This window comes from Carica papaya, chromosome 8, assembly GCF_054855325.1.
Source record: "Carica papaya isolate Zhongbai chromosome 8, ASM5485532v1, whole genome shotgun sequence".
In the NCBI taxonomy this organism is placed as follows: domain Eukaryota; kingdom Viridiplantae; phylum Streptophyta; class Magnoliopsida; order Brassicales; family Caricaceae; genus Carica; species Carica papaya.
The window spans coordinates 18,488,538-18,514,962 of record NC_142316.1 but is presented as its reverse complement, the minus strand read 5'-3'; the positions used below and the strand labels follow the sequence as shown (position 1 = coordinate 18,514,962).

The 26,425-nt window shown below is 46.5% G+C and overlaps 7 non-coding genes and 44 pseudogenes across 7 annotated transcripts; 24 read left to right on the top strand and 27 right to left on the bottom strand.

The window, feature by feature from the left end:
• Positions 1-329: 329 nt before the first annotated feature.
• Positions 330-448, top strand: LOC148247649 (5S ribosomal RNA; annotated as a pseudogene).
• A 204-nt stretch (positions 449-652) lies between these two features.
• LOC148247648 (5S ribosomal RNA) lies at positions 653-771 on the top strand. Its single transcript, XR_015814483.1, has one exon. It is a non-coding gene; the product is annotated as a 5S ribosomal RNA (ribosomal RNA).
• Positions 772-2,015: 1,244 nt separating this feature from the next.
• Positions 2,016-2,134, top strand: LOC148247647 (5S ribosomal RNA; annotated as a pseudogene).
• A 561-nt stretch (positions 2,135-2,695) lies between these two features.
• Positions 2,696-2,814, top strand: LOC148247646 (5S ribosomal RNA; annotated as a pseudogene).
• A 559-nt stretch (positions 2,815-3,373) lies between these two features.
• LOC148247645 (5S ribosomal RNA) lies at positions 3,374-3,492 on the top strand. The gene has a single exon (XR_015815816.1). It is a non-coding gene; the product is annotated as a 5S ribosomal RNA (ribosomal RNA).
• Positions 3,493-4,730: 1,238 nt separating this feature from the next.
• LOC148247644 (5S ribosomal RNA) lies at positions 4,731-4,849 on the top strand (annotated as a pseudogene).
• A 196-nt stretch (positions 4,850-5,045) lies between these two features.
• Positions 5,046-5,164, top strand: LOC148247643 (5S ribosomal RNA). The gene has a single exon (XR_015815736.1). It is a non-coding gene; the product is annotated as a 5S ribosomal RNA (ribosomal RNA).
• A 560-nt stretch (positions 5,165-5,724) lies between these two features.
• Positions 5,725-5,841, top strand: LOC148247642 (5S ribosomal RNA; annotated as a pseudogene).
• Positions 5,842-6,047: 206 nt separating this feature from the next.
• On the top strand, positions 6,048-6,166 carry LOC148247641 (5S ribosomal RNA; annotated as a pseudogene).
• A 456-nt stretch (positions 6,167-6,622) lies between these two features.
• Positions 6,623-6,741, bottom strand: LOC148247640 (5S ribosomal RNA; annotated as a pseudogene).
• A 6-nt stretch (positions 6,742-6,747) lies between these two features.
• Positions 6,748-6,866, bottom strand: LOC148247639 (5S ribosomal RNA; annotated as a pseudogene).
• Positions 6,867-7,426: 560 nt separating this feature from the next.
• LOC148247638 (5S ribosomal RNA) lies at positions 7,427-7,545 on the bottom strand (annotated as a pseudogene).
• A 235-nt stretch (positions 7,546-7,780) lies between these two features.
• On the bottom strand, positions 7,781-7,899 carry LOC148247637 (5S ribosomal RNA; annotated as a pseudogene).
• Positions 7,900-8,108: 209 nt separating this feature from the next.
• On the bottom strand, positions 8,109-8,227 carry LOC148247636 (5S ribosomal RNA; annotated as a pseudogene).
• Positions 8,228-8,431: 204 nt separating this feature from the next.
• Positions 8,432-8,550, bottom strand: LOC148247635 (5S ribosomal RNA; annotated as a pseudogene).
• A 207-nt stretch (positions 8,551-8,757) lies between these two features.
• Positions 8,758-8,876, bottom strand: LOC148247634 (5S ribosomal RNA; annotated as a pseudogene).
• A 204-nt stretch (positions 8,877-9,080) lies between these two features.
• LOC148247633 (5S ribosomal RNA) lies at positions 9,081-9,199 on the bottom strand (annotated as a pseudogene).
• Positions 9,200-9,761: 562 nt separating this feature from the next.
• LOC148247632 (5S ribosomal RNA) lies at positions 9,762-9,880 on the bottom strand (annotated as a pseudogene).
• Positions 9,881-10,088: 208 nt separating this feature from the next.
• On the bottom strand, positions 10,089-10,207 carry LOC148247631 (5S ribosomal RNA; annotated as a pseudogene).
• An 851-nt stretch (positions 10,208-11,058) lies between these two features.
• LOC148247630 (5S ribosomal RNA) lies at positions 11,059-11,177 on the bottom strand. The gene has a single exon (XR_015815047.1). It is a non-coding gene; the product is annotated as a 5S ribosomal RNA (ribosomal RNA).
• A 210-nt stretch (positions 11,178-11,387) lies between these two features.
• On the bottom strand, positions 11,388-11,506 carry LOC148247629 (5S ribosomal RNA; annotated as a pseudogene).
• A 203-nt stretch (positions 11,507-11,709) lies between these two features.
• LOC148247628 (5S ribosomal RNA) lies at positions 11,710-11,828 on the bottom strand (annotated as a pseudogene).
• A 531-nt stretch (positions 11,829-12,359) lies between these two features.
• LOC148247627 (5S ribosomal RNA) lies at positions 12,360-12,478 on the bottom strand (annotated as a pseudogene).
• A 203-nt stretch (positions 12,479-12,681) lies between these two features.
• On the bottom strand, positions 12,682-12,799 carry LOC148247626 (5S ribosomal RNA; annotated as a pseudogene).
• A 914-nt stretch (positions 12,800-13,713) lies between these two features.
• LOC148247625 (5S ribosomal RNA) lies at positions 13,714-13,832 on the bottom strand. Its single transcript, XR_015814293.1, has one exon. It is a non-coding gene; the product is annotated as a 5S ribosomal RNA (ribosomal RNA).
• Positions 13,833-14,393: 561 nt separating this feature from the next.
• LOC148247624 (5S ribosomal RNA) lies at positions 14,394-14,512 on the bottom strand (annotated as a pseudogene).
• Positions 14,513-14,717: 205 nt separating this feature from the next.
• On the bottom strand, positions 14,718-14,836 carry LOC148247623 (5S ribosomal RNA; annotated as a pseudogene).
• Positions 14,837-15,041: 205 nt separating this feature from the next.
• LOC148247622 (5S ribosomal RNA) lies at positions 15,042-15,160 on the bottom strand. The gene has a single exon (XR_015815754.1). It is a non-coding gene; the product is annotated as a 5S ribosomal RNA (ribosomal RNA).
• Positions 15,161-15,365: 205 nt separating this feature from the next.
• On the bottom strand, positions 15,366-15,484 carry LOC148247621 (5S ribosomal RNA; annotated as a pseudogene).
• Positions 15,485-16,047: 563 nt separating this feature from the next.
• LOC148247620 (5S ribosomal RNA) lies at positions 16,048-16,166 on the bottom strand (annotated as a pseudogene).
• Positions 16,167-16,725: 559 nt separating this feature from the next.
• On the bottom strand, positions 16,726-16,844 carry LOC148247619 (5S ribosomal RNA; annotated as a pseudogene).
• Positions 16,845-17,373: 529 nt separating this feature from the next.
• On the bottom strand, positions 17,374-17,492 carry LOC148247618 (5S ribosomal RNA; annotated as a pseudogene).
• A 210-nt stretch (positions 17,493-17,702) lies between these two features.
• On the bottom strand, positions 17,703-17,821 carry LOC148247617 (5S ribosomal RNA; annotated as a pseudogene).
• Positions 17,822-18,025: 204 nt separating this feature from the next.
• Positions 18,026-18,143, bottom strand: LOC148247616 (5S ribosomal RNA; annotated as a pseudogene).
• A 210-nt stretch (positions 18,144-18,353) lies between these two features.
• LOC148247615 (5S ribosomal RNA) lies at positions 18,354-18,472 on the bottom strand (annotated as a pseudogene).
• Positions 18,473-18,677: 205 nt separating this feature from the next.
• LOC148247614 (5S ribosomal RNA) lies at positions 18,678-18,796 on the bottom strand (annotated as a pseudogene).
• Positions 18,797-19,056: 260 nt separating this feature from the next.
• LOC148247613 (5S ribosomal RNA) lies at positions 19,057-19,175 on the top strand (annotated as a pseudogene).
• A 535-nt stretch (positions 19,176-19,710) lies between these two features.
• On the top strand, positions 19,711-19,829 carry LOC148247612 (5S ribosomal RNA; annotated as a pseudogene).
• A 206-nt stretch (positions 19,830-20,035) lies between these two features.
• On the top strand, positions 20,036-20,154 carry LOC148247611 (5S ribosomal RNA). Its single transcript, XR_015815425.1, has one exon. It is a non-coding gene; the product is annotated as a 5S ribosomal RNA (ribosomal RNA).
• Positions 20,155-20,818: 664 nt separating this feature from the next.
• On the top strand, positions 20,819-20,937 carry LOC148247610 (5S ribosomal RNA; annotated as a pseudogene).
• A 916-nt stretch (positions 20,938-21,853) lies between these two features.
• LOC148247609 (5S ribosomal RNA) lies at positions 21,854-21,972 on the top strand (annotated as a pseudogene).
• A 205-nt stretch (positions 21,973-22,177) lies between these two features.
• On the top strand, positions 22,178-22,296 carry LOC148247608 (5S ribosomal RNA; annotated as a pseudogene).
• A 561-nt stretch (positions 22,297-22,857) lies between these two features.
• Positions 22,858-22,975, top strand: LOC148247607 (5S ribosomal RNA; annotated as a pseudogene).
• A 205-nt stretch (positions 22,976-23,180) lies between these two features.
• Positions 23,181-23,299, top strand: LOC148247606 (5S ribosomal RNA; annotated as a pseudogene).
• Positions 23,300-23,508: 209 nt separating this feature from the next.
• On the top strand, positions 23,509-23,627 carry LOC148247605 (5S ribosomal RNA; annotated as a pseudogene).
• A 561-nt stretch (positions 23,628-24,188) lies between these two features.
• On the top strand, positions 24,189-24,306 carry LOC148247604 (5S ribosomal RNA; annotated as a pseudogene).
• Positions 24,307-24,510: 204 nt separating this feature from the next.
• Positions 24,511-24,629, top strand: LOC148247603 (5S ribosomal RNA; annotated as a pseudogene).
• A 209-nt stretch (positions 24,630-24,838) lies between these two features.
• LOC148247602 (5S ribosomal RNA) lies at positions 24,839-24,956 on the top strand (annotated as a pseudogene).
• A 563-nt stretch (positions 24,957-25,519) lies between these two features.
• On the top strand, positions 25,520-25,638 carry LOC148247601 (5S ribosomal RNA; annotated as a pseudogene).
• A 236-nt stretch (positions 25,639-25,874) lies between these two features.
• LOC148247600 (5S ribosomal RNA) lies at positions 25,875-25,992 on the top strand (annotated as a pseudogene).
• A 204-nt stretch (positions 25,993-26,196) lies between these two features.
• Positions 26,197-26,315, top strand: LOC148247599 (5S ribosomal RNA; annotated as a pseudogene).
• The last annotated feature ends 110 nt before the right edge of the window (positions 26,316-26,425 follow it).

The window sequence follows — 26,425 nt, the reverse complement described above, 5'->3', positions numbered from 1 at the left end:
AACGGATTCTATCAGAACTCCGCAAGTTAAGGGTGCTTGGGCGAGAGTAGCACTTGGATGGGTGACCTCCTGCGAAGTCCTTATATTTTACCCATTTTCTTAGGAAGTCCTCGTGTTGCACCGATTTTTTTGCAAATGATTCTTTCGACGATACGCGCGACTTGAATTATGGTCCTCAGGTTTATTCGCAAATGTGAGTCACGGCACCGTAGCATTTTACTTGATATTAGAACGAGCACGGAAGGTGCAGTGCGCACGCACAAGGAAACAAATGACGGGAGGGGGAAGAAAGGGGAAGGAATTTATGTATTTGCAGCGCGAAATTAAACCGGTGCGATCATACCACCACTAATGCACCGAATCCCATCAGAACTCTGCAGTTAAGCGTGCTTGGGCGAGAGTAGTACTCGGATGGGTGACCTCTTGGGAAGTCCTCGTGTCACAACAATTTTTTTTCAGACGGGTTGTTCGACGTTACGCGCGACTGGAACTAGGGTCCGCTGGTTTATACGCAAATGTGAGTCAAGAAGCAGGGGCATTTTAATCGATATTAGAACGAGAATGAGAGGTGCAGTGTGAATGCACAAGGAAACAATTGACGGGAGGGGGAAGAAAGGAGAGGAGTGTATGTATTTGCAGCGCGAAATTAAACAGGTGCGATCATACCAGCACTCAAGCCCCGGATCCCATCAGAACTCCGCAGTTAAGTGTGCTTGGGCGAGAGTAGTACTCGAATGGGTGACCACTTGGGAAGCCCTCGTGTTGCACCTATTTTTTTTCGGACGGGTTGTTCGACGTTACGCGCGAATGGAATTATGAACCGCTGGTTCATTTGCAAAGGTGTGTCACGGTGCCGGGGCATATTACTTGAAATTAGAACGAGAAAGAGAGATGTAGAGTGCACGCACAAGGAAACAAATGACGGGAGGGGGGATGGGAAGAGAAAGAGTGTATGTATTTGCAGTGCAGAATGAAACATGAGGGATCATACCAGCACTAATGCAACAGATTCTATCAGAACTCCGCAGTTAAGGGTGCTTGGGCGAGAAAAGTACTCGAATGGGTGACCTCCTGTGAAGTCCTTATATTTCACCCATTTTCTTGGGAGGTCGTCGTGTTGCACACATCTTTTTGCAGATGATTCTTTCGACGTTACGCGCGACTTGATTTATGGTCCGCAGGCTTTTTCGTAAATGTGAGTCACGGCGCCGTGGCATTTTACTTGAAATTAGAACGAGTACGGGAGGTGCAGTGCGGACGCACAAGGAAACAAATGACGGGAGGAGGAAGAAAAGAGAAGGAGCGTATGTATTTGAAGCGCAAAATTAAACAAGTGGCATCATACCAGCACTAATGCACTGGATCCCATCAGAACTCCGCAGTTAAGTATGCTTTGGCGAAAGTAGTACAATGATGGGTTACCTCCTGGGATGTTCTCGTGTTGCACCCTTTTTCTTTTCTTCAGATGTGCCGTTCGACATTACGCGCGACTTTAATTATGGTCCGCAGATTTATTCGCAAATGCAAGTCACGGCGACGTGGCATTTTACTTGATATTTGAACGAGAACGAGAGGTGCAGTGTAAACGCACAAGGAAACAAATGACGGGAGGGGGGATGGAGGGAGAAAAAGTGTATGTATTTGCAGCGCAGAATGAAACATGAGCAATCATACCAGCACCAATGCAACGGATTCTATCAGAATTCCGCAAGTTAAGGCTGCTTGGGCGAGAGTAGCACTAGGATGGGTGACCTCCTGCGAAGTCCTTATATTTCACCCATTTTCTTAGGAAGTCCTCGTGTTACACCCATTTTTTTGTAGATGATTCTTTCGACGATACGCGCGACTTGAATTATGGTCCTCAGGTTTATTCGCAAATGTGAGTCACGGCACCGTAGCATTTTACTTGATATTAGAATGAGCACGGGAGGTGCAGTGCGCACGCACAAGGAAACAATTGACGGGAGGGGGAAGAAAGGAGAAGGAGTTTATGTATTTGAAGCGCAGAATTAAACTTATGCGATCATACTAGCACTAATGCAACGCATCCCATCAGAACTCCGCAGTTAAGTGTGCTTAGGCGAGAGTAGTACTCGGATGGGTGACCTCCTAGGAAGTCCTCGTGTCGCACCAATTTTTTTTCAGACGGGTTGTTCGACGTTACGCGCGACTGGAACTAGAGTCCGCTGGTTTATACGCAAATGTGAGTCAAAAAATAGGGGTATTTTAATCAATATTAGAACGAGAAGGAGAGATGCAGAGTGCACGCACAAGGAAACAAATGACGGGAGGGGGGATGGAGGGGGAAAAAGTGTATGTATTTGCAGCGCAGAATGAAACATGAGCAATCATACCAGCACCAATGCAACGGATTCTATCAGAACTCCGCAAGTTAAGGGTGCTTGGGCGAGAGTAGCACTAGGATGGGTGACCTCCTACGAAGTCCTTATATTTCACCCATTTTCTTAGGAAGTCCACGTGTTACACCCATTTTTTTGCAGATGATTCTTTCGACGATACGCGCGACTTGAATTATGGTCCACAGGTTTATTCGCAAATGTGAGTCACGGCACCGTAACATTTTACTTGATATTAGAACGAGCACGGGAGGTGTAGTGCGCACGCACAAGGAAACAATTGACGGGAGGGGGAAGAAAGGAGAAGGAGTTTATGTATTTGAAGCGCGGAATTAAACTTATGCGATCATACTAGCACTAATGCACCGGATGCCATCAGAACTCCGCAGTTAAGTGTGCTTGGGCAAGAGTAGTACTCGGATGGGTGACCTCCTAGGAAGTCCTCGTGTCGCAACAATTTTTTTTCAGACGGGTTGTTCGACGTTACGCGCGACTGGAACTAGAGTCCGCTGGTTTATACGCAAATATGAGTCAAAAAGTAGAGGCATTTTAATCGATATTAGAACGAGAAGGAGAGGTGCAGTGTGAACACACAAGGAAACAATTGATGAGAGGGGAAGGGAAGGAGAAGGAGTGTATGTATTTTCAGCACGAAATGAAACAGGTGCGATCATACCAGCACTAATGCAACGGATTCTATCAGAACTCCGTAGGTAAGGGTGCTTGGGCGAGAGTAGTACTAGCATGGGTTACCTCCTGCGAAGTCCTTATATTTCACCCATTTTCTTGTGAAGTTCTCGTGTCGCACCAATTTTTTTTCAGACGGGTCATTCGACGTTACGCGCGTGTGGAACTAGGGTCCGCTGGTTTATACGCAAATGTGAGTCAAGAAGCAGGGGCATTTTAATCGATATTAGAACGAGAATGAGAGGTGAAGTGTGAACGCACAAGGAAACAAATGACGGGAGGGGGAAGAAAGGAGAAGGAGTGTATGTATTTGCAGCGTGAAATTAAACAGGTGCGATCATACCAGCACTAAAGCTCCGGATCCCATCAGAACTCCGCAGTTAAGTGTGCTTGGGCGAGGGTAGTACTCGGATGGGTGACCACTTGGGAAGCCCTCGTGTTGCACTAATTTTTTTTCGGATGGGTTGTTCGACGTTACGCACGAATGGAATTATAAACCACTGGTTCATTTGCAAAGGTGAGTCATGGTGCCGGGGAATATTACTTGATATTAGAACGAGAAAGAGAGATGCAGAGTGCACGCACAAGGAAACAAATGACGGGAGGGGGGTTGGGAGGAGAAAGAGTGTATGTATTTGCTGTGCAGAATAAAACATGAGGGATCATACCAGCACTAATGCAACGAATTCTATCAGAACTCCGCAGTTAAGGGTGCTTGGGAGAGAAAAGTACTCGGATGGGTGACCTCCTGCGAAGTCCTTATATTTCACGCATTTTCTTGGGAGGTCGTCGTGTTGCACCTATCTTTTTGCAGATGATTCTTTCGACGTTACGCGCGACTTGATTTATGGTCCGCAGGTTTATTCGCAAATGTGAGTCACGGCACCGTGGCATTTTACTTGATATTAGAACGAGTACGGGAGGTGCAGAGCGAACGCACAAAGAAACAAACGACGGGAGAAGGAAAAAAAAAGAAGGAGTGTATGTATTTGAAGCGCAAAATTAAACAAGTGGCATCATACCAGCACTAATGCACTGGATCCCATCAAAACTTTGCAGTTAAGTCTGCTTGGGCGAGAGTAGTACTCGGATGGGTGACCTCTTGGGAAGTCCTCGTATCGCAACAATTTTTTTTCAGATGGGTCGTTCGACGTTACGCGCGACTGGAACTATGGTCCGCTGGTTTATACGCAAATGTGAGTCAAGAAGCAGGGGCATTTTAATCGATATTAGAACGAGAAGGAGAGGTGCAGTGTGAACGCACAAGGAAACAATTGATGGGAGGGGGAGGGAAGGATAAAAATTGTTTGTATTTGCAGCGCAGAATGAAACAGGTGCGATCATACCAGCACTAATGCAACGGATTCTATCAGAACTCCGTAGGTAAGCGTGCTTGTGCGAGAGTAGTAATAGCATGGGTTACCTCCTACGAAGTCCTTATATTTCACCCATTTTCTTGTGAAGTCCTTGTGTTGCACCCATTTTTTTGCAGATGATTCTTTCGACGTTACGCGCGACTTGAATTATGGTCCTCAGGTTTATTCGCAAATGTGAGTCACGGCGCTGTAGCATTTTACTTGATATTAGAACGAGAACGGGAGGTGCAGCCCGCACGCACAAGGAAACAAATGACGGGAGGGGAAAGAAAAGAGAAGGAGTGTATGAATTTGCAGCGCGAAACTAAACAGGTGCGATCATACCAGCACTAAAGCCCTGGATCCCATCAGAACTTCGCAGTTAAGTGTGCTTGGGCGAGATTAGTACTCGGATGGTTGACCTCCTGGGAAGTCCTCGTGTCGCACCAATTTTTTTTCAGACTGGTCGTTCGACGTTACGCGCGTCTGGAACTAGGGTTCGCTGGTTTATATGCAAATGTGAGTCAAGAAACAGGGGCATTTTAATCGATATTAGAACGAGAATGAGAGGTGAAGTGTGAACGCACAAGGAAACAAATGACGGGAGGGGGAAGAAAGGAGGAGTGTGTGTAGCGCGAAATTAAAGAGGTGCGATCATACCAGCACTAATGCCCCGGATCCCATCAGAACTCCGCAGTTAAGTGTGCTTGGGCGAGAGTAGTACTCGGATGGGTGACCACCTGGGAAGCCCTCGTGTTGCACCTATTTTTTTTCGGATGGGTTGTTCGACGTTACGCGCGAATGGAATTATGAACCGCTGGTTCATTTACAAAGGTGAGTCACAGTGCCGGGTCATATTACTTGATATTAGAACGAGAAAGAGAGATGCAGAGTGCACGCACAAGGAAACAAATGACGGGAGGGGGGATGGGAGGAGAAAGAGTGTATGTATTTGCAGTGCAGAATGAAACATAATGGATCATACCAATACTAATGCAACGGATTCTATCAGAACTCCACAGTTAAGGGTGCTTGGGCGAGAAAAGTACTCGGATGGGTGACCTCCTGCGAAGTCCTTATATTTCACCTATTTTCTCGGGAGGTCCTTGTGTTGCACCCATCTTTTTGCAGATGAATCTTTCGACGTTACGCGCGACTTGATTTATGGTCCGCAGGTTTATTCGCAAATGTGAGTCACGGCGCCGTGGCATTTTACTTGATATTAGAACGAGTACGGGAGGTGCAGTGCGTACGCACAAAGAAACAAATGACGGGAGGAGGAAGAAAAGAGAGGGAGTGTATGTATTTGAAGCGCAAAATTAAACAAGTGGCATCATACCAGTACTAATGCACTGGATCCCATCAGAACTCTGCAGTTAAGCGTGCTTGGGCGAGAGTAGTACTCGGATGGGTGACCTCTTGGGAAGTCCTCGTATCACAACAATTTTTTTTCAGATGGGTCGTTCAACGTTATGCGCAACTGGAACTATGGTCCGCTGGTTTATATGCAAATGTGAGTCAAGAATCAGGGGCATTTTAATCGATATTAAAACGAGAATGAGAGATGCAGTGTGAACGCACAAGGAAACAAATGATTGGAGGGGGGGAGGGAACAAGGAGTGTATGTATTTTCAGCACGAAATTAAACAGGTGCGGTCACACCAGCACAAATGCACCGGATCCCATCAGAACTCCGCAGTTAAGTGTGCTTTGGCGAAAGTAGTACAATGATGGGTTACCTCCTGGGAAGTTCTCATGTTGCACCCATTTTCTTTTTTTCAGATGTGTCGTTCGACGTTACGCGCGAATAAACCTGCGGACCAAAAATCAAGTCGCGTATAACGTCGAAAGAATCATCTGCAAAAAGATGGGTGCAACACGAGGACCTCCCAAGAAAATGGGTGCAACACGAGGACTTCCGAAGTGGTCACCCATCTGAGTACTACTCTCGCCCAAGCACCATTAACTGCAGAGTTCTGATAGAATCTGTTGCATTAGTGCTGGTATGATCCCTCATGTTTTATTCTGCACTGCAAATACATACACTCTTTCTCCTTCCATCCCTTCTCCCGTCATTTGTTTCCTTGTGCGTGCACTCTGCATCTCTCTTTCTCATTCTAATATCAAGTAATATGCCCCTGCACCGTGACTCACCTTTGCAAATGAACCAGCAGTTTATAAGTCCATTCACGCGTAACGTTGAAAAACCCATCCGAAAAAAAATAGGTGCAACACAAGGGCTTCCCAATTGGTCACCCATCCGAGTACTACTCTCGCCCAAGCAAACTTAACTGCGGAGTTCTGATGGGATCCGGGGCTTTAGTGCTGGTAAGATCGCACCTGTTTAATTTGTGCGACACGAGGACATCCCAGGAGGTCACCCATCCGAGTACTAATCTCGCCCAAGCACGCTTCACAGCGGAGTTCTGATGGGATTCGGTGCATTAGTGCTGGTATGATCGCACCTGTTTAATTTTGCGCTGCAAATACATAAACTCATTCCCCTTTCTTCCCCCTCCCATCATTTGTTTCCTTGTGCGTGCGCACTGCACCTCCCGTTCTCGTTCTAATATCAAGTAAAATGCTACAGCGCCATGACTCACATTTGCGAACAAATCTGAGGACCATAATACAAGTCGCGCGTAACGTCGAAAGAATCATCTGCAAAAAAATGGGTGCAACACGAGGACTTCACAAGAAAATGGGTGAAATATAAGGACTTCGCATGAGGTAACCCATGCTAGTACTACTCTCGCCGAAGCACCCTTACCTACGGAGTTCTGATAGAATCCGTTGCATTAGTGCTGGCATGATCGCACCTGTTTCATTTCGTGTTGAAAATACATACACTCCTTCTCCTTCCCTCCCCCTCCCATCAATTGTTTCCTTGTGCGTTCACACTGCATCTCTCCTTCTCGTTCTAATATCGATTAAAAATGCCCCTGCTTCTTGACTCACATTTGCGTATAAACCAGCGGACCCAAGTTCCAGTCGCGCGTAACGTTGAACGACCCGTCTGAAAAAAAATTGGTGCGACATGAGGACTTCGCAGGAGATCACCCATCCGAGCACTACTCGCGCCCAAGCACACTTAACTGCGGAGTTCTGATGGGATCCGGTGCATTAGTGCTGGTATGATCGCACCCGTTTAATTTCGCGCTGCAAATACATAAACTCCTTCTCCTTTCTTCCCCCTCCCGTCATTTGTTTCCTTGTGCGTGCGCACTGCACCAACCGTGCTCGTTCTAATATCAAGTAAAATGCTACGGTGCCGGGACTCACATTTGCGAATAAATCTGAGGACCATAATTCAAGTCGCGCGTATCGTCGAAAGAATAATCTGCAAAAAAATGGGTGCAACACGAGGACTTCCTAAGAAAATGGGTGAAATATAAGGACTTCGCTGGAGGTCACCCATCCGAGTACTACTCTCGCCCAAGCACACTTATCTGCGGAGTTCTGATGGGATCCGGTGCATTAGTGCTGGTATGATCGCACCTGTTTAATTTTAAGCTGCAAATACATAAACTCCTTCTCCTTTCTTCCCCCTCCCATCATTTGTTTCCTTGTGCGTGCGCACTGCACCTCTCGTTCTCGTTCAAATATCAAGTAAAATTCAACGGCGCCGTGACTCACATTTACGAATAAATCTGCGGACCATAATTAAAGTCACGCGCAACGTCGAACGGCACATCTGTAAAAAAGAAAATGGGTGCAACACGAGAACATCCCAGGAGGTAACCCATCATTGTACTACTTTCGCCAAAGCACACTTAACTGCGGAGTTCTGATGGGATCCGGTACATTTGTGCTGGTGTGACCGCACCTGTTTAATTTCGTGCTGAAAATACATACACTCCTTCTTCCCTCCCCCCCTCCCATCATTTGTTTCCTTGTGCGTTCACACTTCACCTCTCATTCTTGTTCTAATATCGATTAAAATGCCCCTGCTTCTTGACTCACATTCGCGTATAAACCAGCGGACCCTAGTTCCAGATGCGGGTAACGTCGAACGACCCGTCTAAAAAAAAACTTGTGCGACACGAGGACTTCCCAAGAGGTCACCCATCCGAGTACTAATCTCGCCCGAGCACACTTCACTGCGGACTTCTAATGGGATCCGGTGCATTAGTGCTGGTATGATCGCAACTGTTTAATTTCGCGCTGCAAATACATAAACTCATTCCCCTTTCTTCCCCCTCCCGTCATTTGTTTCCTTGTGCGTGCGCTCTGCACCTCCCGTTCTCGTTCTAATATAAAGTAAAATGCCACGGTGCCGTGACTCACATTTGCGAATAAACCTGAGGACCATAATTCAAGTCGCGCGTAACGTCGAACAGCACATCTGAAAAAAAAAATGGGTGCAACACGAGAACTTCCCAGGAGGTAACCCATCATTGTACTACTTTCGCCAAAGCACACTTAACTGCGGAGTTATGATGGGATCCGGTGCTTTTGTGCTGGTGTGACCGCACCTGTTTAATTTCGTGCTGAAAATACATACACTCCTTCTTCCCTCCCCCCCTCCCATCATTTGTTTCCTTGTGCGTTCACACTGCACCTCTCTTTCTCGTTCTAATATCGATTAAAATGCCCCTGATTCTTGACTCACATTTGCGTATAAACCAGCGGACCCTAGTTCCATTCGCGCGTAAAGTCGAACGACCCGTTTGAAAAAAAATTGGTGTGACACAAGGACTTCCCAGGAGGTCACCCATCCGAGTACTAATCTCGCCCAAACTCACTTAACTGCGGAGTTCTGATGGGATCCGGTGCATTAGTGCTGGTATGATCGCACCCGTTTAATTCCGCGCTGTAAATACATAAACTCCTTCTCCTTTCTTCCCCCTCCCGTCATTTGTTTCCTTGTGCGTGCGCACTGCACCTCTCGTGCTCGTTCTAATATCAAGTAAAATGCTACGGTGCCGTGACTCACATTTGCGAATAAACCTGAGGACCATAATTCAAGTCGCGCGTATCGTCGAAAGAATCATCTGCAAAAAAATGGGTGCAACACGAGGACTTCCTAAGAAAATGGGTGAAATATAAGGACTTCGCAGGAGGTCACCCATCCTAGTGCTACTCTCGCCCAAGCACCCTTAACTTGCGGAGTTCTGATAGAATCCATTGCATTGGTGCTGGTATGATTGCTCATGTTTCATTCTGCGCTACAAATACATATACTTTTTCTCCCTCCATCCCCCCTCCCGTCATTTGTTTCCTTGTGCGTGCACTCTGCATCTCTCCTTCTCGTTTGAATATCGATTAAAATGTCCCTTCTTCTTGACTCACATTTGCGTATAAACCAGTGGACCCTAGTTCCAGTCGCGCGTAACTTCAAACGACCCGTCTGAAAAAAAAATTAGTGCAATACGAGGACTTCCCAAGAGGTCACCCATCCGAGTACTACTCTCGCCCAAGCACACTTAACTAGTGAGTTCTGATGGGATCCGGTGCATTAGTGCTGGTATGATCGCACCTGTTTAATTTCGCACTGCAAATACATAAACTCCTTCTCCTTCTTCCCCCTCCCGTCATTTGTTTCCTTGTGCGTGCGCACTGCACCTCTCGTTCTCGTTCAAATATCAAGTAAAATACCACGAAGCCGTGACTCACATTTGCGAATAAATCTTCGGACCATAATTAAAGTCGCGCGTAACGTCGAACGGCACATCTGAAAAAAAGAAAATGGGTGCGACACGAGAACTTCCCAGGAGGTAACCCATCTTTGTACTACTTTTGCCAAAGCACACTTAACTGCGGAGTTCTGATGGGATCCGGTGCATTTGTGCTGGTGTGACCGCACCTGTTTAATTTCGTGTTGAAAATACATACACTCCTTCTTCCCTCCCTCCCTCCCATCATTTGTTTCCTTGTGCGTTCACACTGCAACTCTCCTTCTCGTTCTAATATCGATTAAAATGCCCCTGATTCTTGACTCACATTTGCGTATAAACCAGCGGACCATAGTTCCAGTCGCGCGTAACGTCGAACGACCCATCTGAAAAAAAATTGTTGTCATACGAGGACTTCCAAAGAGGTCACCCATCCAAGTACTACTCTCGACCAAACACACTTAATTGCAGAGTTCTGATGGGATCCAGTGCATTAGTGCTGGTATGATGCCACTTGTTTAATTTTGCGCTTCAAATACATACACTCCTTCTCTTTTCTTCCTCATCCCGTCATTTGTTTCCTTGTGCGTGCGCACTACACCTCCCGTACTCGTTCTAATATCATGTAAAATGCCACGGCACCGTGACTCACCTTTGCAAATGAACCAGCGGTTTATAATTCTATTCGCACGTAACTTCGAACAACCCATCCGAAAAAAAATATGTGCAACACGAGGGCTTCCCAAGTGGTCACCCATCCGAGTACTACTCTCGCCCAAGCACACTTAACTGTGGAGTTCTGATAGAATCCGTTGCATTAGTGCTGGTTGATCGAACCTGTTTAATTTCGCGCTGCAAATACATGCACTCCTTCTCCTTTCTTCCCCCTCCCGTCATTTGTTTCCTTGTGCGTTCACACTTCACCTCTCATTCTCGTTCTAATATCGATTAAAATGCCCCTGCTTCTTGACTCACATTTGCGTATAAACCAGCGGACCCTAGTTCCAAACGCGCGTAATCTCAAACGACCCGTCTGAAAAAAAATTGGTGCGACACGAGGACTTCCCAGAAGGTCACCCATCCGAGTACTAATCTCGCCCAAGCACACTTCACTGCAGAGTTCTGATGGGATCCGGTGCATTAGTGCTGGTATGATCGCACCTGTTTAATTTCGCGCTGCAAATACGTAAACTCATTCCCCTTTCTTCCCCCTCCCGTCATTTGTTTCCTTGTGCGTGCGCACTGCACCTCTCGTTCTCGTTCAAATATCAAGTAAAATGCCACGGCGCCGTGACTCACATTTGCGAATAAATCTGCGGACCATAATTAAAGTCGCGCGTAACGTCGAACGACACATCTGAAAAAAACTAAAATGGGTGCAACACGAGAACTTCCCATGAGGTAACCCATCATTGTACTACTTTCGCCAAAGCACACTTAACTGCGGAGTTCTGATGGGATCTGGTGCATTTGTGCTGGTGTGACCGCACCTGTTTAATTTCGTGCTGAAAATACATACACTCCGTCTTCCCTCCCCCCTCCCATCATTTGTTTCCTTGTGCGTTCACACTGCACCTCTCCTTCTCGTTCTAATATCGATTAAAATGCCTCTGATTCTTGACTCACATTTGCGTATAAACCAGCGGACCATAGTTCCAGTCGCGCGTAATGTCGAACGACCCATCTGAAAAAAAATTGTTGCGATACGAGGACTTCCCAAGAGGTCACCCATCATTGTACTACTTTCGCCAAAGCACACTTAACTGCGGAGTTCTGATGGGATCCGGTGCATTTGTGCTGGTGTGACCGCACCTGTTTAATTTCGTGCTGAAAATACATACACTCCTTCTTCCCTCCCCCCTCCCATCATTTGTTTCCTTGTGCGTTCACACTGCACCTCTCCTTCCCGTTCTAATATCGATTAAAATGCCCCTGATTCTTGACTCACATTTGCGTATAAACCAGCAGAGCATAGTTCTAGTCGCGCGTAATGTCGAACGACCCATCTGAAAAAAAATTATTGCGATAAGAGGACTTCCCAAGAGGTCACCCATCTGACTACTACTCTCGCCCAAGCACACTTAACTGCAGAATTCTGATGGGATCCAGTGCATTAGTGCTGGTATGATGCTACTTGTTTAATTTTGCGCTTCAAATACATACACTTCTTCTCTTTTCTTCCTCCTCCCGTCATTTATTTCCTTGTGCGTGCGCACTGCACCGCCCGTTCTCGTTCAAATATCAAGTAAAATGCCACAGCGCCGTGACTCACATTTGCGAATAAATCTGCGGACCATAATTAAAGTCACGCGTAACGTCGAACGGCACATCTGAAAAAAAGAAAATGGGTGCAACACGAGAACTTTCCAGGAGGTAACCCATCATTATACTACTTTTGCCAAAGCACACTTAACTGTGGAGTTCTGATGGGATCCGGTGCATTTGTGCTGGTGTGACCGCACCTGTATAATTTCGTGCTGAAAATACATACACTCCTTCTTCCCTCCCCCCTCCCATTATTTGTTTCCTTGTGCGTTCACACTGCACCTTTCCTTCTCGTTCTAATATCGATTAAAATGCCCCTTTTTCTTGACTCACATTCGCGTATAAACCAGCGGACCATAGTTCTAGTCGCGCGTAACGTCGAACGACCCATCTGAAAAAAAATTGTTGCGATACGAGGACTTCCCAAGAGGTCACCCATTCAAGCACTACTCTCGCCCAAGCACACTTAACTGCAGAGTTCTGATGGGATCCAGTGCATTAGTGCTGGTATGATGCCACTTGTTTAATTTTGCGCTTCAAATACATACACTCCTTCTCTTTTCTTCCTCGTCCCGTCATTTGTTTCCTTGTGGGTGCGCACTGCACCTCCCGTACTCGTTCTAATATCAAGTAAAATGCCACGATGCCGTGACTCACATTTGCGAATAAACCTGCGGACTATAAATCAAGTCGCGCGTAACGTCGAAAGAATCATCTGCAAAAAGATGGGTGCAACACGAGGTCCTCCCAAGAAAATGGGTGAAATATAAGGACTTCGTAGGAGGTCACCCATCCGAGCACTAATCTCGCCCCAGCACACATAACTGCGGAGTTTTGATGGGATCCGGTGCATTAGTGCTGGTATGATCGCCTCTGTTTAATTTTGCGCTGCAAATACATAAACTCATTCCCCTTTCTTCCCCCTCCCGTCATTTGTTTCCTTGTGCGTGCGCACTGCACCTCCCGTTCTCGTTCTAATATCAAGTAAAATTCTACAGCGTCGTGACTCACATTTGCGAATAAACCTGAGGACCATAATTCAAGTCGCGCGTAACGTCGAAAGAATCATCTGCAAAAAAATGGGTCCAACACGAGGACTTCACAAGAAAATGGGTGAAATATAAGGACTTCGCATGAGGTAACCCATGCTAGTACTACTCTCGCCGAAGCACCCTTACCTACGGAGTTCTGATAGAATCCGTTGCATTAGTGCTGCTATGATCGCACCTGTTTCATTTCGTGCTGAAAATATATACACTCTTTCTCCTTCCCTTCCCCTCCAATTAATTGTTTGCTTGTGCGTTCACACTTCACCTCTCCTTCTCGTTCTAATATCGATTAAAATGCCCCTACTTCTTGACTCACATTTGGGTATAAACTAGCGGACCCTAGTTCCAGTCGCGCGTAACGTCGAACGACCCGTCTGAAAATAAATTGGTGCGACACGAGGACTTCCCAGGAGGTCACCCAACCGAGTACTACTCTCGCCCAAGCACACTTAACTGCGGAGTTCTAATGGGATCCGGTGCATTAATGCTGGTATGATCGCACCCGTTTAATTTTGCGCTGCAAATACATATACTCTTTCTCCTTTCTTCCCCCTCCCGTCATTTGTTTCCTGTGCGTTCGCACTGCACCTCCCGTGCTCGTTCTAATATCAAGTAAAATGCTACGGTGTCGTGACTCACATTTGCGAATAAACCTGAGGACCATAATTCAAGTCGCACGTATCGTCGAAAGAATCATCTACAAAAAAATGGGTGCAACACGAGGACTTCTTAAGAAAATGGGTGAAATATAAGGACTTCGCAGGAGGTCACCCATCCTAGTGCTACTCTCGCCCAAGCACCCTTAACTTGCGGAGTTCTGATAGAATCCGTTGCATTGGTGCGGGTATGATTGCTCATGTTTCATTCTGCGCTGCAAATACATACACTTTTTCTCCCTCCATCCCCCCTCCCGTCATTTGTTTCCTTGTGCGTGCACTCTGCATCTCTCATTCTCGTTCTAATATCGATTAAAATGCACCTGCTTCTTGACTCACATTTGCGTATAAACCAGTGGACCCTAGTTCCAGTCGCGCGTAACGTCGAACGACCCGTCTGAAAAAAAAATTAATGCGACAGGAGGACTTCCAAGGAGGTCACCCATCCAAGTACTACTCTCGCCCAAGCACACTTAACTGCGGAGTTCTGATGGGATCCGGTGCATTAGTGCTGGTAAGATCGCACCTGTTTAATTTCGCGCTGCAAATACATAAACTCCTTCTCCTTTCTTCCCCCTCCCGTCATTTGTTTCCTTGTGCGTGCACTCTGCATCTCTCTTTATCATTCTAATATCCAGTAATATTCCCCGGCACCGTGACTCACCTTTGCAAATAAACCAGCGGTTTATAATTCCATTCGCGCGTAACGTCGAACAACCCATCCGAAAAAAAATAGGTGCAACACGAGGGCTTCCCAGGTGGTCACCCATCTGAGTACTACTCTCGCCCAAGCACACTTACCTGCGGAGTTCTGATGGGATCCGGGGCTTTAGTGCTGCTATGATCGCACCGCTTTAATTTCGCGCTGCAAATACATACACTCCTTCTCCTTCCCTCCCCCTCCCATCAATTGTTTTCTTGTGCGTTCACACTGCACCTCTCTTTCTCGTTCTAATATCGATTAAAATGCCCCTGCTTCTTGACTCACATTTGCGTATTAACCAGCGGACCCTAGTTCCAGTCCTGCGTAACGTCGAACGACCCGTCTGAAAAAAAATTGGTGCGACACGAGGACTTCCCAAAAGGTCACCCATCCGAGTACTACTCTCGCCCAAGCACACTTAACTGCGGAGTTCTGATGGGATCCGGTGCATTAGTGCTGGTATGATCGCACCTGTTTCATTTTGTGCTGAAAATACATACACTCCTTCTCCTTCCCTCCCTCTCCCATCAATTGTTTCCTTATGCGTTCACACTGCACCTCTCCTTCTCGTTCTAATATCGATTAAAATGCCGCTGCTTCTTGACTCACATTTGCGTATAAACCAGCGGACCCTAGTTCCAGTCGCGCGTAACGTCGAACGACCTGTCTAAAAAAAAATTGGTGCGACACGAGGACTTCCCAGGAGATCACCCATCCGAGTACTACTCTCGCCCAAGCACACTTAACTGCGGAGTTCTGATGGGATCCGGTGCATTAATGCTGGTATGATGGCACCCGTCTAATTCCACACTGCAAATACATAAACTCCTTCTCCTTTCTTCCCCCTCCCGTCATTTGTTTCCTTGTGCGTGCGCACTGCACCTCTCGTGCTCGTTCTAATATCAAGTAAAATGCTACGGTGCCATGACTCACATTTGCGAATAAACCTGAGGACCATAATCCAAGTCGCGCATATCGTCGAAAGAATCATCTGCAAAAAAATGGGTGCAACACGAGGACTTCCTAAGAAAATGGGTGAAATATAAGGACTTCGCAGGAGGTCACCCATCCTAATGCTACTCTCGCCCAAGCACCCTTAACTTGCGGAGTTCTGATAGAATCCGTTGCATTGGTGCGGGTATGAGTGCTCATGTTTCATTCTGCGCTGCAAATACATACACTTTTTCTCCCTCCATCCCCCCTCCCGTCATTTGTTTCCTTGTGCGTGCACTCTGCATCTCTCCTTCTCGTTCTAATATCGATTAAAATGCCCCTGCTTCTTGACTCACATTTGCGTATAAACCAGTGGACCCTAGTTCCAGTCGCGCGTAACGTCGAACGACCCGTCTGAAAAAAAAAATTAATGCGACAGGAGGACTTCTAAGGAGGTCACCCATCCAAGTACTACTCTCGCCCAAGCACACTTAACTGCGGAGTTCTGATGGGATCCGGTGCATTAGTGCTGGTATGATCGCACCTGTTTAATTTCGTAGTGCAAATACATAAACTCATTCCCCTTTCTTCCCCCTCCCGTCATTTGTTTCCTTGTGCGTGTGCACTGCACCTCTCGTTCTCGTTCTAATATCAAGTAAAATGCTACAGCGCCGTGAATCACATTTGCGAATAAACCTGAGGACCATAATTCAAGTCGCGCTTAACGTCGAAAGAATAATCTGCAAAAAAATGGGTGCAACATGAGGACTTCACAAGAAAATGGGTGAAATATAAGGACTTTGCAGGAGGTAACCCATGCTAGTACTACTCTCGGCCAAGCACCCTTACCTACGAATTTCTGATAGAATCCGTTAAATTAGTGCTGGTGTGATCGCGCCTGTTTCATTTCGTGCTAAAAATACATACACTCCTTCTCCTTCCCTCCCCCTCCCATCAATTGTTTCCTTGTGCGATCACACTGCACCTCTCCTTCTCGTTCTAATATCGATTAAAATGCTCCTGCTTCTTGACTCACATTTGCGTATAAACCAGGAGACCCTAGTTCCAGTCGCGCGTAACGTCGAACGACCCGTCTGAAAAAAAATTGGTGCGACTCGAGGACTTCCCAGGAGGTCACCCATCCGAGTACTACTCTCGCCCAAGCACACTTAACTGCAGAGTTCTGATGGGATCCAGTGCATTAGTGCTAGTATGATCACACCCGTTTAATTCCGCGCTACAAATACATAAACTCCTCCTTTCTTCCCCCTCCCGTCATTTGTTTCCTTGTGCGTGCGCACTGCACCTCCCGTGCTCGTTCTAATATAAAGTAAAATGCTACGGTGCCGTGACTCACATTTGCGAATAAACTTGAGGACCATAATTCAAGTCGCGCGTATCGTCGAAAGAATCATCTGCAAAAAAATGGGTGCAAGATAAGGACTTCGCAGGAGGTCACCCATCCTATTGCTACTCTCGCCCAAGCACCATTAACTTGCAGAGTTCTGATAGAATCTGTTGTATTGGTGCTGGTATGATTGCTCATGTTTCATTCTGCGCTGCAAATACATACACTTTTTCTCCCTCCATCCCCCCTCCCGTCATTTCTTTCCATGTGCGTGCATTCTGTATCTCTCCTTCTAGTTCTAATATCGATTAAAATGTCTCTGCTTCTTGACTCACATTTGCGTATAAACTAGTGGACCCTAGTTCCAGTCGCGCGTAACGTCGAACGACCCGTCTGAAAAAAAAATTAGTGCGACACGAGGACTTCCCAGGAGGTCTCCAATCCGAGTACTACTCTCGCCCAAGCACACTTAACTGCGGAGTTCTGATGGGATCCGGTGCATTAGTGCTGGTATGATCGCACCTGTTGAATTTTGCTCTGCAAATACATAAACTCCTTCTCCTTTCTTCCCCCTCAAGTCATTTGTTTCCCTGTGCGTGCGCACTGCACCTCTCGTTCTCGTTCAAATATCAAGTAAAATGCCACGGCGCCATGACTCACATTTGCGAATAAATCTGTGGACCATAATTAAAGTCGCGCGTAACGTCGAACGGCACATCTGAAAAAAAAGAAAATGGGTGCAACACGAGAACTTCCCAAGAGGTAACCCATCATTGTACTACTTTCGCCAAAGCACACTTAACTGCGGAGTTCTGATGGGATCCGGTGCATTTGTGCTGGTGTGACCACACCTGTTTAATTTCATGCTGAAAATTCATACACTTCTTCTTCCCTTCTCCCCTCCCATCATTTGTTTCCTTGTGCGCTCACACTGCACCTCTCCTTCTCGTTCTAATATCGATTAAAATGCCCCTGATTCTTGACTCACATTTGCGTATAAACCAGCGGACCATAGTTCCAGTCGTGCGTAACGTCGAACGACCCATCTGAAAAAAAATTGTTGCGATACGAGGACTTCCCAAGAGGTCACCCATCCGAGTACTACTCTCGCCCAAGCACACTTAACTGCAGAGTTCTAATGGGATCCAGTGCATTATTGCTGGTATGATGCCACTTGTTTAATTTTGCGCTTCAAATACATACACTCCTTCTCTTTTCTTCCTCCTCCCGTCATTTGTTTCCTTGTGCGTGCGCACTGCACCTCTCGTTCTCGTTCAAATATCACGTAAAACGCCACGGCGCCGTGACTCACATTTACAAATAAATCTGCGGACCATAATTAAAGTCGCGCGTAACGTCGAATGGCACATCTGAAAAAAAGAAAATGGGTGCAACACAAGAACTTCCCATGAGGTAACCCATCATTGTACTACTTTCGCCAAAGCACACTTAACTGCGGAGTTCTGATGGGATGCGGTGCATTTGTGCTGGTGTGACCGCACTTGTTTAATTTCGTGCTGAAAATACATACACTCCTTCTTCCCTCCCCCCTCCCATTATTTGTTTCCTTGTGCGTTCACTCTGCACCTCTCCTTCTCGTTCTAATATCGATTAAAATGGCCCTGCTTCTTGACTCACATTTGCATATAAACCAGCGGAACATAGTTCCAGTCGCGCGTAACGTCGAACGACCCGTCTGAAAAAAAAAATTAGTGCAACAAGAGGACTTCCCAGGAGGTCACCCATCCGAGTACTACTCTCGCCCAAGCACACTTAACTGCGGAGTTCTGATGGGATACGGTGCATTAGTGCTGGTAAGATCGTAAGTGTGCTTGGGCGAGAGTAGTACTCGGATGGGTGACCTCTTGGGAAGTCCTCGTATCGCAACAATTTTTTTTCAGATGGGTCGTTCGACGTTACGCGCGACTGGAACTATGGTCCGCTGGTTTATACGCAAATGTGAGTCAAGAATCAGGGGCATTTTAATTAGAACGAGAAGGAGAGGTGCAGTGTGAACGCACAAGGAAACAAATGATGGGAGGGGGGGAGGGAAGAAGGAGTGTATGTATTTTCAGCAAGAAATTAAACATGTGCGATCACACAAGCACAAATGCACCGGATCCCATCAGAACTCCGCAGTTATGTGTGCTTTGGCGAAAGTAGTACAATGATGGGTTACCTCCTGGGAAGTTCTCGTGTTGCACCCATTTTTTTTTCAGATGTGCCGTTCGACGTTACGCGCGACTTTAATTATGGTCCGCAGATTTATTCGCAAATGTGAGTCACGACGCCGTGGCATTTGACTTGATATTTGAACGAGAACGAGTGGTGCAGTGCGCACGCACAAGGAAACAAATGACAGGAGGGGGAAGAAAGGAGAAGGAGTGTATATTTTTGCAGCGCGAAATGAAACAGGTGCGATCATTCCAGCACTAATGCAACGGATTCTATCAGAACTCCGTAGGTAAGGGTGCTTGGGCGAGAGTAGTACTACCATGGGTTACCTCCTGCGAAGTCCTTATATTTCACCCATTTTCTTGTGAAGTCCTCGTGTTGCACCCATTTTTTTGCAGATGATTCTTTGGACGTTACGCGCGACTTGGATTATGGTCCTCAGGTTTATTCGCAAATGTGAGTCACGGCGCTATAGCATTTTATTTGATATAAGAACGAGAACGGGAGGTGCAGTGCGCACGCACAAGGAAACAAATGAGTTTATGTATTTACAGCGCAAAATTAAACTGGTGCGATCATACCAGCACTAATGTACCGGATCCCATCAGAACTCTGCAGTGAAGTGTGCTTGGGCGAGATTAGTACTCGGATGGGTGACCTCCTGGGAAGTCCTCATGTCGCACCAAATTTTTTTTCAGACGGGTCGTTCGACGTTACGCGCGTCTGGAACTAGGGTCCGCTGGTTTATACGCAAATGTGAGTCAAGAAGCAGGGGCATTTTAATCGATATTAGAACGAGAATGAGAGGTGAAGTGTGAACGCAAAAGGAAACAAATGACGGGAGGGGGAAGAAAGGAGAAGGAGTGTATGTATTTGCAGCGCGAAATTAAACAGGTGCGATCACACCAGCACTAAAGCTCCGGATCCCATCAGAACTCCGCAGTTAAGTGTTCTTGGGCGAGAGTAGTACTCGGATGGGTGACCACTTGGGAAGCCCTCGTGTTGCACCTATTTTTTTTCGGATGGGTTGTTCGACGTTACGCGCGAATGGAATTATAAACCGTTGGTTCATTTGCAAAGGTGAGTCACGGTGTCGGGGCATATTACTTGATATTAGAACGAGAAAGAGAGATGCAGAGTGCACGCACAAGGAAACAAATGATTCTTTCGACGTTACGCGCGACTTGATTTATGGTCCGCAGATTTATTCGCAAATGTGAGTCACGGCGCCGTGGCATTTTACTTGATATTAGAACGAGTACAGAAGGTGCAGTGCGCACGTACAAGGAAACAAATGACGGGATGAGGAAAAAAAGCGAATGAGTGTATATATTTGAAGCGCAAAATTAAACAGGTGGCATCATACCAGCACTACTGCACTGGATCTCATCAGAACTCTGCAGTTAAGTGTCCTTGGGTGAGAATAGTACTCGGATGGGTGACCTCTTGGGAAGTCCTCGTATTGCAACACTTTTTTTTCAGATGGGTCGTTCGACGTTACGCGCGACTGGAACTATGGTCCGCTGGTTTATACGCAAATGTGAGTCAAGAATCAGGGGCATTTTAATCGATATTAGAACGAGAAGGAGTGGTGTAGTGTGAACGCACAAGGAAACAAATGATGGGATGGGGGGAGGGAAGAAGGAGTGTATGTATTTTCAGCACAAAATTAAACAGGTGCGGTCACACCAGCACAAATGCACCGGATCCCATCAGAACTTCGTAGTTAAGTGTGCTTTGGCGAAAGTAGTACAATGATGGGTTACCTCCTGGGAAGTTCTCGTGTTGCACCCATTTTCTTTTTTTCAGATGTGCTGTTCGACGTTATGCGCGACTTTAATTATGGTCCGCAGATTTATTCGCAAATATGAGTCACGGCGCCGTGGTAATTTACTTGATATTTGAACGAGAACGAGAGGTGCAGTGCGCACGCACAAGGAAAAAAACACGGGAGGGGGAAGAAAGGAGAAGGAGTTTATGTATTTGCAGCGCGTAATGAAACAGGTGCGATCATACCAGCACTAATGCAACGGATTCTATCAGAACTCCGTAGGTAAGGGTGCTTGGGCGAGAGTAGTACTAGCAATGGTTACCTCCTGGGAAGTCCTTATATTTCTTCCATTTTCTTGTGAAGTCCTCGTGTTGCACCCATTTTTTTGCAGATGATTCTTTCGACGTTACGCGCGACTTGAATTATGGTCCTCAGGTTTATTCGCAAATGTGAGTCACGTCGCTGTACTATTTTACTTGATATTAAAACGAGAACGGGAGGTTCAGTGCGCACGCACAAGGAAACAAATTACGGGAGGGGGAAGAAAGGAGAAGGAGTTTATGTATTTGCAGCGCGAAATGAAACAAGTGCGATCATACCAGCAATAATGCAACGGATTCTATCAGAACTCCGTAGGTAAGGGTGCTTGGGCGAGAGTAGTACTTGCATGGGTTACCTCCTGGGAAGTCCTTATATTTCACCCATTTTCTTGTGAAGTCCTCGTGTTGAACCCATTTTTTTGCAGATGATTCTTTCGACGTAACGCGCGACTTGAATTATGGTCCTCAGGTTTATTCGCAAATCTGAGTCACGGCGCTGTAGCATTTTACTTGATATTAGAACAAGAACGGGAGGTGCAATGCGCACGCACAAGGGAACAAATGACGGGAGGGGGAAGGAAGGGGAATGAGTTTATGTATTTGCAGTGCAAAATTAAACAGGTTCGATCATACTAGCACTAATGCACTGGATCCCATCAGAACTCCGCAGTGAAGTGTGCTTGGGCGAGATTAGTACTCGGATGGGTGACCTCCTGGGAAGTCCTCGTGTCGCACCAATTTTTTTTCAGACGGGTCGTTCGACTTTACGCGCGTCTGGAACTAGGGTCCGCTGGTTTATACACAAATGTGAGTCAAGATGCAGGGGCATTTTAATCGATATTAGAACGAGAATGAGATGTGAAGTGTGAACGCACAAGGAAACAAATGACAGGAGGGGGAAGAAAGGAGAAGGAGTGTATGTATTTGCAGCGCGAAAGTAAACAGTTGCGATCATACCAGCACTAAAGCTCTGGATCCCATCAGAACTCTGCAGTTAAGTGTGCTTGGGCGAGCATAGTACTCGGATGGGTGACCACTTGGGAAGCCCTCGTGTTGCACCTATTTTTTTTCGGATGGGTTGTTAGACGTTACGCGCGAATAGAATTATAAACCGCTGGTTCATTTGCAAAGATGAGTCACGGTGCCGGGGTATATTACTTGATATTAGAACGAGAAAGAGAAATGCAGAGTGCACGCACAAGGAAACAAATGACGGGAGGGGGGATGGGAGGAGAAAGAGTGTATGTATTTGCAGTGCAGAATGAAACATGAGGGATCATACCAGCACTAATGCAATGGATTCTATCAGACCTCCGCTGTTAAGGGTGCTTGGGCGAGAAAAGTACTCGGATGGGTGACCTCCTGCGAAGTCCTTATATTTCACCCATTTTCTTGGGAGGTCCTCGTGTTGCACCCATCTTTTTGCAGATGATTCTTTCGACTTTACGCGCGACTTGATTTATGGTCCGCTGGTTTATTCGCAAATGTGAGTCACGGCACCGTGGCATTTTACTTGATATTAGAACGAGTACGGGAGGTGCAGTGCGCACGCACAAGGAAACAAATGACGGAAGGAGGAAGAATAGAGAAGGAGTGTATGTATTTAAAGTGCAAAATTAAACAAGTGGCATCATGCCAGCACTAATGCACTGGATCCCATCAGAACTCTGCAGTTAAGTGTGCTTGGGCGAGAGTAGTACTCGGATGGGTGACCTCTTGGGAAGTCCTCGTATCGCAACAATTTTTTTTCAGATTGGTCGTTCGACATTACGCGCGACTGGAACTATGATCCGCTGGTTTATACGCAGATGTGAGTCAAGAATCACGGGCATTTTAATCGATATTCGAACGAGAAGGAGAGGTTGCAGTGTGAATGCACAAGGAAACAAATGATGGGAGGGGGGGAGCGAAGAATGAGTGTATGTATTTTCATCATGAAATTAAACTGGTGCGGTCACACCAGCACTAATGCACCGGATCCCATCAGAACTCCGCAGTTAAGTGTGCTTTGGCGAAAGTAGTACAATGATGGGTTACCTCCTGGGAAGTTCTCGTGTTGCACCCATTTTCTTTTTTTCAGATGTGCCGTTCGACGTTACGCGCGACTTTAATTATGGTCCACAGATTTATTCTCAAATGTGAGTCACGGCGCCGTGGCATTTTACTTGATATTTGAACGAGAACGAGAGGTGCAGTGCGCATGCACAAGGAAACAAATGACGGGAGGGGGAAGAAAGGAGAAGGAGTGTATGTATCTGCAGCGCGAAATTAAACAGGTGCGATCTTACCAGCACTACAGCCCCGGATCCCATCAGAACTCCGCAGTTAAGTGTGCTTGGGCGAGAGTAGTACTCGGATCGGTGACCACCTGGGAAGCCCTCGTGTTGCACCTATTTTTTTTCGGATGGGTTGTTCGACGTTACGCACGAAGGGAATTATAAACCGCTGGTTCATTTGCAAAGGTGAGTCACGGTGCGAGGGCATATTACTTGATATTAGAACGAGAAAGAGAGATGCAGAGTGCACGCACAAGGAAACAAATGACGGGAGGGGGGATGGGAGGAGAAATAGTGTATGTATTTGCAGTGCAGAATGAAACATGAGGGATCATACCAGCACTAATGCAACGGATTCTATCAGAACACCGCAATTAAGGGTGCTTGGGCGAGAAAAGTACTCGGATGGGTGACCTCCTGCGAAGTCCTTATATTTTACCCATTTTCTTGGGAGGTCCTCGTGTTGCACCCATCTTTTTACAGATGATTATTTCGACGTTACGCGCGACTTGATTTATGGTCCGCAGGTTTATTCGCAAATGTGAGTCACGGCGCCGTGGCATTTTACTTGATATTTGAACGAGTACGGGAGGTGCAGTGCGCACGCACAAGGAAACAAATGACGGGAGGAGGAAGAAAAGAGAAGGAGTGTATCTATTTGAAGCGCAAAATTAAACAAGTGGCATCATACCAGCGCTAATGCACTGGATCCCATCAGAACCCTACAGTTAAGTGTGCTTGGGCGAGAGTAGTACTCGGATGGATGACCTCTTGGGAAGTCCTCGTATCGCAACAATTTTTTTTCATATGGGTCGTTCGACGTTACGCGCGATTGGAACTATGGTCCGCTCGTTTATACGCAAATGTTAGTCAAGAATCAGGGGCATTTTAATCGATATTAGAACGAGAAGGAGAGGTGCAGTGCGAACGCACAAGGAAACAAATGATGGGAGGGGGGGAGGGAAGAAGGAGTCTATGTATTTTCAGCACGAAATTAAACAGGTGCGGTCACACCAGCACAAATGCACCGGATCCCATCAGAACTCCGCAGTTAAGTGTGTTTTGGCGAAAGTAGTACAATGATGGGTTACCTCCTGGGAAGTTCTCGTGTTGCACCCATTTTCTTTTTTTCAGATGTATCGTTCGACGTTACGCGCGACTTTAATTATGGTCCGCAGATTTATTCGCAAATGTGAGTCACGGTGCCGTGGCATTTTACTTGATATTTGAACGAGAACGAGAGGTGCAGTGCGCACGCACAAGGAAACAAATGACTTGAGGGGGAAGAAAGGAGAAGGAGTTTATGTATTCGCAGTGTGAAATTAAACAGGTGGGATCATACCATCACTAATGCACCGGATCTCATCAGAATCTGCAGTTAAGTGTGCTTGGGCGGGAGTAGTACTCGGATGGGTGACCTCCTTGGAAGTCCTCGTGTCGCACTAATTTTTTTTTTCAGACAGGTCGTTCGACGTTACGCACTACTGGAACTAGGGTACGCTGGTTTATACGCAAATGTGAGTCAAGAAGTAGGGGCATTTTAATTGATATTAGAACGAGAAGGAGAGATGCAGAGTGCACGCACAAGGAAACAAATGACGGGAGGGGGGATGAAGGGAGAAAAAGTGTATGTATTTGAAGCACAGAATGAAACATGAGAAAAAATACCAGCACCAATGCAACGGATTCTATCAGAACTCCGCAAGTTAAGGGTGCTTGGGCGAGAGTAGCACTAGGATGGGTGACCTCCTGCGAAGTCCTTATATTTCACCCATTTTCTTAGGAAGTTCTCGTGTTGCACCCATTTTTTTGCAGATGATTCTTTCGACGATACGCGCGACTTGAATTATGGTCCTCAGGTTTATTCGCAAATGTGAGTCACGGCACCGTAGCATTTTACTTGATATTAGAACGAGCACGGGAGGTGCAGTGCGCACGCATAAGGAAACAAATGGCTGGAGGGGGAAGAAAGGGGAATGAGTTTATGTATTTGCAGCGCACAATTAAACAGATGCGATCATACCAGCACTAATGCACCGGATCCCATCAGAACTCCGCAGTTATGTGTGCTCGGGCGAGATTAGTGCTCGGATGGGTGACCTCCTGCGAAGTCCTTATATTTCACCCATTTTCTTGGGAGGTCCTCGTGTTGCACCCATCTTTTTGCAGATGATTCTTTCGACGTTACGCTCGACTTGATTTATGGTCCGCAGGTTTATTCGCAAATGTGAGTCACGACACCGTGGCATTTTACTTGATATAAGAACGAGTACGAGAGGTGCAGTGCGCACGCACAAGGAAACAAATGACGGGAGGAGGAAGAAAAGAGAAGAAGTGTATGTATTTGAAGCGCAAAATTAAACAAGTGGCATCATACCAGCACTAATGCACTGGATCCCATCAGAACTCTGCAGTTAAATGTGCTTGGACGAGAGTAGTACTCGGATGGGTGACCTCTTGAGAAGTCCTCGTATCGCAACAATTTTTTTTCATATGGGTTGTTCAACGTTACGCGCGACTGGAACTATGGTCCGCTGGTTTATACGCAAATGTGAGTCAAGAATTAGGGGCATTTTAATCGATATTAGAACGAGAAGGAGAGGTGTAGTATGAACGCACAAGGAAACAAATGATGGGAAGGGGGGAGGGAAGAAGGAGTGTATGTATTTTCAGTACGAAATTAAACAGGTGCGGTCACACCAGCACAAATGCACCGGATCCCATCAGAACTACGCAGTTAAGTGTGCTTTGGCGAAAGTAGTACAATGATGGGTTACCTCCTGGGAAGTTCTCGTGTTGCACCCATTTTCTTTTTTTCAGATGTGCCGTTCGACGTTACGCGCGACTTTAATTATGGTCCGCAGATTTATTCGCAAATGTGAGTCACGGTGTCGTGGCATTTTACTTGATATTTG